Genomic DNA, 11555 nt, shown 5'->3' on the forward strand with positions numbered 1-11555 from the left:
GAATCTCTCTTTGGTTTTGAGACTTTAGTCTTTGCAACTTCAGGGATCTTATCTATGCACAATCAGCTTGTAACACTCCAAAGAGAAAGGAAAACTTGAAATTGCATCATATGACCGCTTTAAACTGGGCCATGGCTCGCAGGTAGGGCTGGGCAAAAAATCGAATATGATTTTCATCACATCTCGTCAGTAAAGCCGCTTCTGGTGATTAGTAGTAAATCTACAGCACGTGCTTTCAGATGGAGCGGCATTTACTACACAGAGCCGTAGATCACTGACAAGCTACACAAAATCGCGTTCAAAATCATTTTGAATTTTGAACACGACTTTGTGTAGCTTGTCAGTGATCTACGATTCGATTTTTTGCTCAGCCTTACTCCCAGGTATTCATTACACTGGCAATGGGATATGCCTTTACAAATAAAATGATTGAACTATTAGCTTGACCCAACACTAGGCCACAAATGATCCAAACAGAACCATTTATTTAATTTAAAATGACAAAACTTAAATGGGTAACTGCCGTAACATTATATGAAATGTGATTTTACTGCCCTCAAAGGTAATTTGGCTGCACTGCAACAAACACAGATTGTTCAAATTGATTTATTTATTTGCAATTTTAAGTAAAATGTGGATATTGTTGTCAAATTCTGTCAATAATTGTATCAATCCTCCCCTTTCTCTCGCCTGTGTAATGTAAAAGAAGATAGGCTAATTTGAGAAAAGTCTCAGTGTTTTGTCCGACTGTAACCAAAATATACATTGTATCAAAATGTCTTCTTTGTGCTCTGCAGAGCGTCATGCAAGTTTGGAATGATGCAAGGGTGAATAAATTACAGACTTTTCATGTCTGGGTGAACTATCCCTTTAAAGGGGTGCTATTATGCTTTTTCACTTTTTCAACTTTAGTTAGTCTGTAATGTTGCTGTTTGAGCATAAAAAAGATCTGCAAAGTTACAAAGCTCAAAGTCCACTTCAAAAGGAGATATTTTATTTAACAGAAATCACTTTTCAAAAACTACAACGAGTGACTCGTTTTGACTACAACGCATATTTTCCGGGATTTGTGATATCACAAAGATCGACGAATGGGACGAGACCTGGTTGAGCTGCACTAGAGAAGGCAACGAGTGTTATCACTATGTCGGAGAGACGCTCGCTTTTCCAAGGCAGACGAACTTAGAGTGGTTACAATCATCTGGGTTTAAATCGCTCTCAAATTGACTTGATTTTGATGCAATATTTACACTAAAGCTGGCAGGCAGCTATGGTAAGGGGCATGATATTTCCCGACCATGCGCAGAGTGAGCCAATCACAGCACACACTGGCCCAGCTAACCAATCACAGCGCACGCTGGCCCAGCTAACCAATCACAGCACACACTGGCCCAGCTAACCAATCTCAGCACACACTGGCCCAGCTAACCAATCTCAGCACACACTGGCCCAGCTAACCAATCTCAGCACACACTGGCCCAGCTAACCAATCTCAGCACACACTGGCCCAGCTAACCAATCACAGCACATTTCGTATTTCAGAAGGCGGGCCTTCATTTGATACAGGAACTATTCGAGACGTTCATGCCAGACTGGGGAGAGAGGTGTTGTAATAATGTGAAATATGTGAAAAATAATGCGTTTTTCGAACAACCTAGTATGAGAGCCTGTTCTTGTACACCCCCAAAACAAAATCAAGACTTTGTAAAAGAGCATAACAGGACCCCTTTAACATAGGCCGCTATAATTGTGTGAACCTCAATGACATGCAGAGTCCCACAGGGCTCTATCCTTGGACCTCTCTAGTTCCATGTGTACATGCACCTAATACAAATAAAGTTTAGGCACATGACACTCCAATCTACCTCTATCTCAATTACCAAGTGACTACAGACCCATGTACTCTACTGAACAAGTCACTCTATGGCGTAAAAGTTAGGTAAATAAAACCTAATGGACCTCCTAGATCACATGTGTCAAACTTAGCTCCTAGAGGGCCACTGTTCTGGAGAGTGTGGCTCCAACACACTTGCCTGGAGGTTTCTAGCACTCTTAAAGAAATTGATTAGCTGGTTCAGTTGCATTTGATTATGGTTGGAGCTTAATTCTGCAGGACAGTGGCCCTCCGAGAGCTGAGTTTGATACCCCTGTCGTAGACCATCAAGTCAAATAAAAAAATCTAAATATGCTGAGAACAGACCAGTTAAGACTTATTAAAATATTTTCTCATATACAGATTTATATACAAATTTCAACCCAAAATAGTGTTGTCCATTTTTCAACTATCCACACTAACACCCAGTGTTGGGGAAAGTTACTTTTAAAAGTAATGCATTACAATATTGCATTACTCCATAAAAAAGTAACTAATTACGTTACTTATGGCGCTTTTCCACTGCGTGGTACGACTCGGCTCGGTACGGCTCAGTATGGTATGGTACGGCACGGCTCGGTTTGCGTTTCCACTGCAGTTCAGTATCGCTTTAGAATGGGCGGGATTATTCACATGTCGTTATAGTTGCGCCGCCTCTTAAATGTCAACCTTCTAGTTTGAACGTTCGTTCGTCTTGGCTCAAAGCCACTTGCTGCAAACTTTTCTTCGCGGAAGCTTTGCGTTAAACACGTGAGATAACGAAATATTTAATCTCTAATCAATATTTTTTGTCCAATTATTTGCCCAGTTAGTTTTGGTACTGAGGTAAAAGTTACCTTGCATTCTCTATATAACAGTAGGTGGTGGTCACGAAGATGACGGAGCAAATTTGATGCGTTTCCCCCTTTTGCACCGAGCCGTACCATGCAGTGGAAAAGCACCATTAGTTACTTTTTATGGAAAGTAATGTGTTACGCTACTTTTGCGCTACTTTTTAAATCTGGACAGGGCTTGCTTGTTTGTTTTTAAAATAAAAAAGTAATATTTTTGGCAAATATAAAAGCCTTTTCACACCAAAAGTGAAATGAATAAGCCTCAGGCTGAAGGGAAAGTAAAGTTACGTCCGTACAGTAGAATGCAGAAGAAGACATTTCAACACACTTCAGCAATAAAACAAACACACAAATGTTGTCTAGAGTAATTTTTGCTTATTAGTATGATTGAACTGGATCATCGAAGCTCAGAAGCAAAGACATTGCTTAATAGAATGGGATTAAATACATAAAGAATATTTGTGTTGTTTAATATTTAATTATTGCAGGTTTGCATCATATTCTGAGTTGCATTATTTGTATTCCTTTTGAGGAATACTGAATCTGTGTTTTATTTTTTTTTGTGTGAGTGAGATGAATTAATGCATATTCATATTTATTTTGAACTACAGTAACATCTGATTTCTCTCAGCATGGGGACAGGAGAGCTGTCAATCAATACATTGGGAAAAAGAAAAAAGTAACTTGCGTTACTAATTTGAAAAAGTAACTCAGATATTCTCTTGTAAATTAAAAAGTAATGCGTTACTTTACTAGCTACTTGAAAAAAGTAATCTGATTACGTAACTCGCGTTACTTGTAATGCGTTACCCCCAACACTGCTAACACCCTGAATATGTATTAGATCATTTTCACTCAAAACTTTTTAATTGCAGGGTTTTTTCTAATTAAATAATGTTGCTTCACAGTACACCGGCAAGCTGCAACCTGAAAACATCAGGCGACGTTTCAGTCCATAACAATCACGTGCCTCGCTGCAAATCAATGCGACTATTATTACAACCCTTATGTTCATATTGTTCAGTCATAAATACTGTATTCTTTATAAACACTAATACTCGTTACAATCCATACTCTAGAAATTCTGACAATGTTTGATAAAACTAAACACAATTCAATTCAATAATAACATCAGAAGACTCAAATGCAAAACCGTCAGACAAGAACATATTTTAGTATCTAGGTGTAGATGTTTCTGTATGTGCCAGGTTCAGTCTGAAAGCCTCATCTGAGCCTGAAGCTGATCATAGTAGATGTTTCTGTATGTGCCAGGTTCAGTCTGAAATCCTCATCTGAGCCTGAAGCTGATCATACTAGATGTTTCTGTATGTGCCAGGTTCAGTCTGAAAGCCTCATCTGAGCCTGAAGCTGATCATATCACACATAACTTGTCTTTTAGCACCAGCCTGATAAACAGCCTGTAGTTCATCACACACCATGGTGACAGCAACCGAAGCTAACTAGCCATATGCAAAACCTAGTAACACACAAACGGCCCGGGATAAATGATTGTGTGTTTGTGACTCTTAGTGTATGCGTACACGTTTCACATGTACAGTATGAGTGCTAGCATCAGGGCTCAGCTTCTGTCGGTGCCCGAGACGTGCTATTGCTAACAGCTCTAGCCCGAGAGAACAACCACACCGAAGACTGAACCCGCAATGAAAGAGGAAGGCGGTTAAGCTTACCTCATATACTTATGTACAGGGTGGTAAAGAGGTAAACAGAACAGTTCTGGAGTTTGTCAGCGAACGCAGGAACATGTCAGACAACTTAAAGTCAGCAGCACAAAACTGATGATTGAACTGAAATGAGCTCGACCAATCAGGGATGGACTCGGTGAAGCGTTAACCAATCACAGAGCGTCTTCCAGTTCGCCAGCGTGACACAGGAAAGCGTCTTGTTCAGGTTGAGGATCTTTTTTTAATTATTTAAAATTGAGAACGAACGCACAAACCTAAAATGACTGAATTGTGATGATAAATAAATAAATATATAAATAAATAAATAAAAATCGCGTATATATATATATATATATATACACAAACACACGCACGCACACACACACACACACTACATGTATACAACATATATATATATATATATATATATATATATATATAGCCCAAAGGAAAAGAGGCAGTAGTCTGATGCAAGCCAGATTTGAACGTGATGTTTGAAAAGGTTTTCCCCAAACATTGCTCAGAAATTTTAAACGTTGTTTGAATATGAACTTATACATCATATATGGTAAGATTATTGTACGTTGACAATTCAGTTGTATTTGTAATGTTTCAACAAAAAATATTTAGGACCTACATCACATTAACATTGATCAAATTATAATACCAATTAAATATTTAGTTTAGTTTTGTTAATTTCAGTTTTGATTCAACAGCAGCAGTGATGTAGAATAGTGTAACACTGATTCATTGACATTACCATTGATAATTTTGTATTTCAATAATGATTTGTGATGTGGAATCAATAATAGTTTACCATTGATTCAACAATATTACTATCTTTTTTTACTATACTTTTCTTGTTCTTTTCAATGTTACTTCAGCAGCAGTGATGGAAGCAACCAAAGTGTAATGTTAGTTCAATTGATTTTTTGTTTTAATCGTACCATTGTTCAGCACTAATTGAGGATATTAAACCACCATCACTTCTAAATTGATTCAATTACATATTCATTGATTTTCTCTTGAAATCTCAATCTTCTCTTAACATTAATTGCGGGTGCAAAAGAGATATTGAACACCACTTCATGACTTTGTGACTTAACATTGTTTCAGTGGTTGCTTGCTGTCAGAGTTTAAATTTGATTGACATATAAATGTGATTGTGAACATGATTATTTAATCTTGTTTATACAGTCTACGTGATTCAGGTGAAAAAAAAAGACTTTAAACGTTCATCACTTGCTATATCAGCAGTTTATTTTATTCATATTCAGCAAACTCTCGAACTTATTGTAGGAATTGACACTACATATCCAATATCCTAAAAAATTACATATATTTAGCCATTATAGGGCCACCCTGTGGTCGATTCACAAAAACACTTGATATATGACCCTGTTGATAAATCATGATTTTGGTCAGCTGATATTAAAATTAATGGTTGCTTAAATATTGTCTTGTTGGTGGCCATTATTTGGATTTTGGTTAATTGTATAATAAATAAACAAATAAATAAAAAGAAAAGAAATAGATAGAATACAAAAAATAGACATTCCAATGTTCCCCTTCATGGGAACTTCGAACTGCGTCCTCTAGGGGTCGCTATGGGGAACGCCTCGTCGTGACCCGTGTCTGAAGCATACATTGAAAAAACACCAACTCGCTGGCCGGCGACAGCCATGACGTCACTACCGGTGCGACTATAGTATAAATAGGCGCCGGGAGCACACATCATTCTCTTCTTCCTCTTCATTGACTGTTTTGTTTGAAGCGTGCATTTCTGTGGTAAGAGCGATCTCTTTTCATATCATTATGGCGAGCACTAGCAAAGCATTTAAGGATGTGTGCATCCGTGTTGACGTTGTTTAACATCTGATGACACACACGATCTATGCGTTATTTGTTTGGGCGAAGAGCACGCATGCGATGCCTCCGAGGGGGCAAATCGCCGAGCACTGTGAATGTTTTTTCCAAGGGAAAAGCTCCGCTCTCGTTTGTCTCTCTTTTCGAGGAAAGAGGGGCAGCCATCTGCTTCCCGCGATTCAGGACCCGCCGCTGCTGAGGCACGGAAGGGAATGAGCTCGTGGGGATCGCAGGTGGATCTGGCCGATGCGTTTGAAGGGGCGTTTCCCTTTCGCGATCGTCGGCTGTGCACGAGAGTGAGCCGCTGAAGGATGATGTTATTTCATTAACATCGTCTGATTCAGGGGCCATTGCTCTGCTGGGATCAGCCCAGCAAAAGCAGGAAATAGCTGAGGAGGGCAAAGAAGCTGAGACTGAGCCTTCCCAATCCTCCTGTCCTGCGTATGATGAGCTTGTGGAAATTATGGATCGCGACACGGCGAGGCTTTCACTTGCCGTGAAGCGGGTGAAGAAAGTGACGTCGCGAAATATCTCGTCGGACACCAGGGCATACGCAGTAGCAGCAGGTCGGGCTGGCGCTTCATTGCACATGATGGTGATGCTCCAAGCATATCAGGCTGACCTGGCTGAAAGACCGGGATAGCGGCCTTCACGAAGTCCAGGTCTCAGCCCGAACAACCCAGGGGTCCTAGCCCGTCTCGGTTTGAGGATCAGAGACGAGCACAGAAGGCTAGTGTTGCGACTCGCACTCCTCCCCCGCCTCCGGGTAGGGGTAGGAAGAATCGGCCTTTTTAAATATATATGTATGTGTGTGTGTGTGTGTGTGTGTATTTAATGCGCTGGTGGTTGTGTGTATAACCCTTCTGCTAGCTTTCTTTGCAGTGTTTCCCGGGACCTGTGTGTTTCTGTCCTTTTTCTAGGGTAGGTCTTCGGTGAGCACCCCCTCTGCTGGATTCAGAAACCGGGTGCTCGACTTGCAGTGTTTATTTCACTCATCGATATGTCCAGATGGTACGATAAGCCGGGTTTCGGCTTCATACTTCCTGGATCATGCGGCCAGGTCACAGGCTTATGCGGGAGCCTTCTTGATCATCAGGCCCCCGGCACGGCACTGCAAAAATTTCCTGGATGCCCGGGCTGGGCTTATGCTTTCAGGCTGTCCTCTCTGGTTTACCGTATCTAGGTCGCCCTGAGGGGCCTCCCGATCACCAGGATATCCTCTCTTGCTGAGGCATCGAGCGGGAAGTATAGGTTGCATTTGCGAGAACCTTCTTGTGTAATGCTGTCTCAGGCAGTGCTCCCCTCACATTAGAGGGTTGTATTTGAGCTTGCCTCTCCCGTTTGGCCCAGTACTTCGTATACCGTTCCCCATAGCGACCCCTAGAGGACGCAGTTCGAAGTTCCCATGAAAGGGAACGTCTCAGGTTACTTATGTAGCCATGGTTCCCTGAGTAGGGAACGAGACACTGCGTCCTCTAGGTTTCTTGCCATGCTGCGGATGCAAGCTTCAGACGAAGAAGTGAATGATGTGTGCTCCCGGCGCATATTTATACTATAGTCGCACCGGTAGTGATGTCATGGCTGTTGCCGGCCAACGAGTTGGTGTTTTTTCAATTTATGCTTCAGACACGGGTCACGACGACGCGTTCCCCATAGCGACCCCTAGAGGACGCAGTGTCTCATTCCCTACTCAGGGAACCATGAGTAGGTAACCTGAGACGTTTTGTTTAATCCTGTGTGGTCAAACATCATGTTAAAACTGATTCCTCCTTTCTGTTCCTTCTGTTTACACCCTGTTCATTAATTGATTTCTGTACACTGTAATATTTTCTTCTTCTATTATCCACGTCCCACCTTTCCTGCCATTTCTTCATCATTTCTGTTTTTGATTATTGCCTAGTTTTTCTTTTACCGAAGGGACTGTTTATAACATCTCTCGTCCTGGATGATGTTTTTGCTAGTTCGTCTGCTCACTCGTTCCCTTTTATATTTACATGAGCAGGTACCCAGCAGAATCACACGTCTATCTGGAGATCATCTAAATAAGCTTTGATGAATTTCTAGCATCTTTGTCAGATTTCATATTTTGAATACTGAAAAGAGCTGCTAGAGTCAACTCAACATACTACTCTGTATGGCTTTATTTCCTCCACCCACTGCAATCCTACTATAATCGCCATCATCTCAGCCTTGTAAACTGACAACTGATCAGAGAAACTTTCTCCAATGCTTACATTCAATGTTTGCCCTCCCCTCCATGAACTGAAGAACATAAAGCACTGGTGTTACACACCTCTGTACAGTGGGTGGCGGTATATGCACCTGCATAATTTGCTGGCGACCCACAATAAACCCAGAGAGAGAGAGAGAGAGAGAGAGAGAGAGAGAGAATAGCTCCGCCTTCGTGTGTTTCAACTAGGTCCTGTAGACCACTGTAAAGCTCTTCTCGCACACCTTGTGCCTCCTCAAGTTTTGTTGAACAACGGAGAATCTTGAAGATCTGTAACAATGTCTGGAAGAGGCAAACGCGGTAAAGGGCTCGGGAAAGGTGGCGCTAAGCGGCACCGTAAAGTGCTGCGGGATAACATCCAGGGCATCACCAAACCCGCCATCCGCCGTCTGGCGCATCTCCGGCCTGATCTACGAGGAGACCCGCGGTGTGCTGAAGGTGTTCCTGGAGAACGTGACCCGCGACGCCGTGACTTACACCGAGCACGCCAAGAGAAAGACGGTCACCGCCATGGACGTGGTGTACGCGCTGAAGCGCCAGGGACGCACTCTGTACGGCTTCGGAGGATAACCGCGTGCGTGCCACCAGAAACACACACGGGCGCTTTTAAGAGCCAACCACAGTTTCATTAAAGAATGCGTTTCATTGTGTTTTGTTGGCTGATAATCCCACACACTTGCATAATCTGAACCTATTTGTAAATATCTTTATACTGAAGTAAGAGTTTCAGCTCACTGACATAGAGCTGTTTTTGCCTTTATATCGATTCTAAATAGTTTTTATTGGTGTATTAACTGATTTAACACCAGTCACAATAGAGATTATGAAAAAGGTGTTCATTAATAAAGCTCTAAAAGCACTACTGACTGATGTTTTAGTGCACTTCCTGCAAATCTGGAGAAGATAAAGAGTCTGAAGTAAATATCTGCAGTTTCAGGAGTCTAGTGGAGATCGTCACGTGACCAGAGCAGTTTCATTCCTGTTTGTAGCTTCAGAAGATGATGGCTGCAATCAAGCTCCAGAACAAAAGCTAGTGAAGTATGCTAACATCAGGTTTCTGGTGCACATTATCTGTGAGGTGTCTAGTATTAATATATGAGTGCACATATCTTCAGCTGAGCGTCGTCGTAGAACGAGTGAACACCTCGATGCTCACAATAGCGGCGCGAGGGATAACAGTGAACTTAACGTTATACATTACATAAATGTAGTTTAATTTTCTTCTTAATCTGTGTGTGTTTATCACAGACATCTTGAGCGGGAAAGTCGGACAGAGAAGCGAGTGGGAGGCGCCGGAAGCGTTCAAATTTAGAAGCCTGTGATTGGCTGATGTGTGTCTCGCCACCGATTTCTAACCAATGAAATACGTTTCTTTCAGTCATTGTGAGAAAACACCCAATCAGGGAATAGCAGCCAGACCTCTTAAATTAGCTGCTTCAAGCTGGCTCCAAGTACACCGGCTCCAAGTAGACCGGCTCAAGTACACCGACTCCAAGTAGACCGGCTCAAGTACACCGACTCCAAGTAGACCGGCTCAAGTACACCGACTCCAAGTAGACCGGCTCAAGTACACCGGCTCCAAGTACACTGGCTCAAGTACACCGGCTCCAAGTACACTGGCTCAAGTACACCGGCTCCAAGTACACTGGCTCAAGTACACCGGCTCCAAGTACACTGGCTCAAGTACACCGGCTCCAAGTACACTGGCTCAAGTACACCGGCTCCAAGTACACTGGCTCAAGTACACCGGCTCCAAGTACACTGGCTCAAGTACACCGGCTCCAAGTACACTGGCTCCAAGTACACTGGCTCAAGTACACCGGCTTCAAGTAGACCGGCTCCAAGTACACCGGCTCAAGTACACCGGCTCCAAGTAGACCGGCTCCGCTCCGACACCCGAAGGCTCTTTTAAGAGCCACCCATCTTATCTCTGAAAGAGCTCTCGGTGCTTTAATCTGTGGTTTGGGTTTACTTTAAACTAGACGTGGTTTTGTGTATTAGGCAAATAAAAGCAGTTTATACAGATCAGTAGTATATGACGGTCCTAGTAACAATCTCTAAAATACTGGTTTAAAGATGCAGTGATAGCATGCACTTAAATATCATACATAGGGCTCGATGTTCATCAGTTTAATTCTAATGGCTTTATTACGATGATTGATAACTAAACCATCATCAGAAGTGTACTCCGCGTGACATTCACTCTTTCTGGTTAAAACGGTGGTAGTTCTTTCGTGATTCTTTGAAGAATAGTTTACTCAAAAGAACTGCATTTGTTTCACATGCTGCTGTTTTGTGTTTTTCTATCCATCAAATAAACGTACATAGAAGATAATAGGTACTGTTTATAGCATGTTTATCAGCATTTTAAAGTTATTTAAGAATTATGTGACAGTGAATACGGTGACGCATTGCTGCCGCACACATATTATTTTTTCCACTCAATTATGTCGTTTTAACGACATCTTTTCTCGTTTTAACGACATCTTTTCTCGTAATAACGAGATCTAGTGGAGATCGTCACGTGACCAGAGCAGTTTCATTCCTGTTTGTAGCTTCAGAAGATGATGGCTGCAATCAAGCTCCAGAACAAAAGCTAGTGAAGTATGCTAACATCAGGTTTCTGGTGCACATTATCTGTGAGGTGTCTAGTATTAATATATGAGTGCACATATCTTCAGCTGAGCGTCGTCGTAGAACGAGTGAACACCTCGATGCTCACAATAGCGGCGCGAGGGATAACAGTGAACTTAACGTTATACATTACATAAATGTAGTTTAATTTTCTTCTTAATCTGTGTGTGTTTATCACAGACATCTTGAGCGGGAAAGTCGGACAGAGAAGCGAGTGGGAGGCGCCGGAAGCGTTCAAATTTAGAAGCCTGTGATTGGCTGATGTGTGTCTCGCCACCGATTTCTAACCAATGAAATACGTTTCTTTCAGTCATTGTGAGAAAACACCCAATCAGGGAATAGCAGCCAGACCTCTTAAATTAGCTGCTTCAAGCTGGCTCCAAGTACACCGGCTCCAAGTAGACCGGCTCAAGTACACCGACTCCAAGTAGACCGGC

The 11555-nt window shown here is 42.1% G+C and overlaps 1 protein-coding gene and 1 pseudogene across 1 annotated transcript in view; one reads left to right on the top strand and one right to left on the bottom strand.

The window, feature by feature from the left end:
- The window catches only part of LOC107559143 (ankyrin repeat domain-containing protein 27-like), a 45614-nt gene extending 41099 nt beyond the window's left edge, over positions 1-4515 (bottom strand). The window contains exon 1 of the mRNA XM_016242878.1: positions 4395-4515. The gene's annotated coding sequence lies outside the window, so the exon portion shown is untranslated. The remainder of the gene's footprint in view (positions 1-4394) is intronic.
- A 4202-nt stretch (positions 4516-8717) lies between these two features.
- LOC107559146 (histone H4-like) lies at positions 8718-9147 on the top strand (annotated as a pseudogene).
- Positions 9148-11555: the final 2408 nt, after the last annotated feature.

The sequence above is a fragment of the Sinocyclocheilus grahami genome, unplaced genomic scaffold (genome assembly GCF_001515645.1).
Source record: "Sinocyclocheilus grahami isolate Dianchi unplaced genomic scaffold, SAMN03320097.WGS_v1.1 scaffold675.1, whole genome shotgun sequence".
NCBI classification, from domain to species: Eukaryota; Metazoa; Chordata; class Actinopteri; order Cypriniformes; family Cyprinidae; genus Sinocyclocheilus; species Sinocyclocheilus grahami.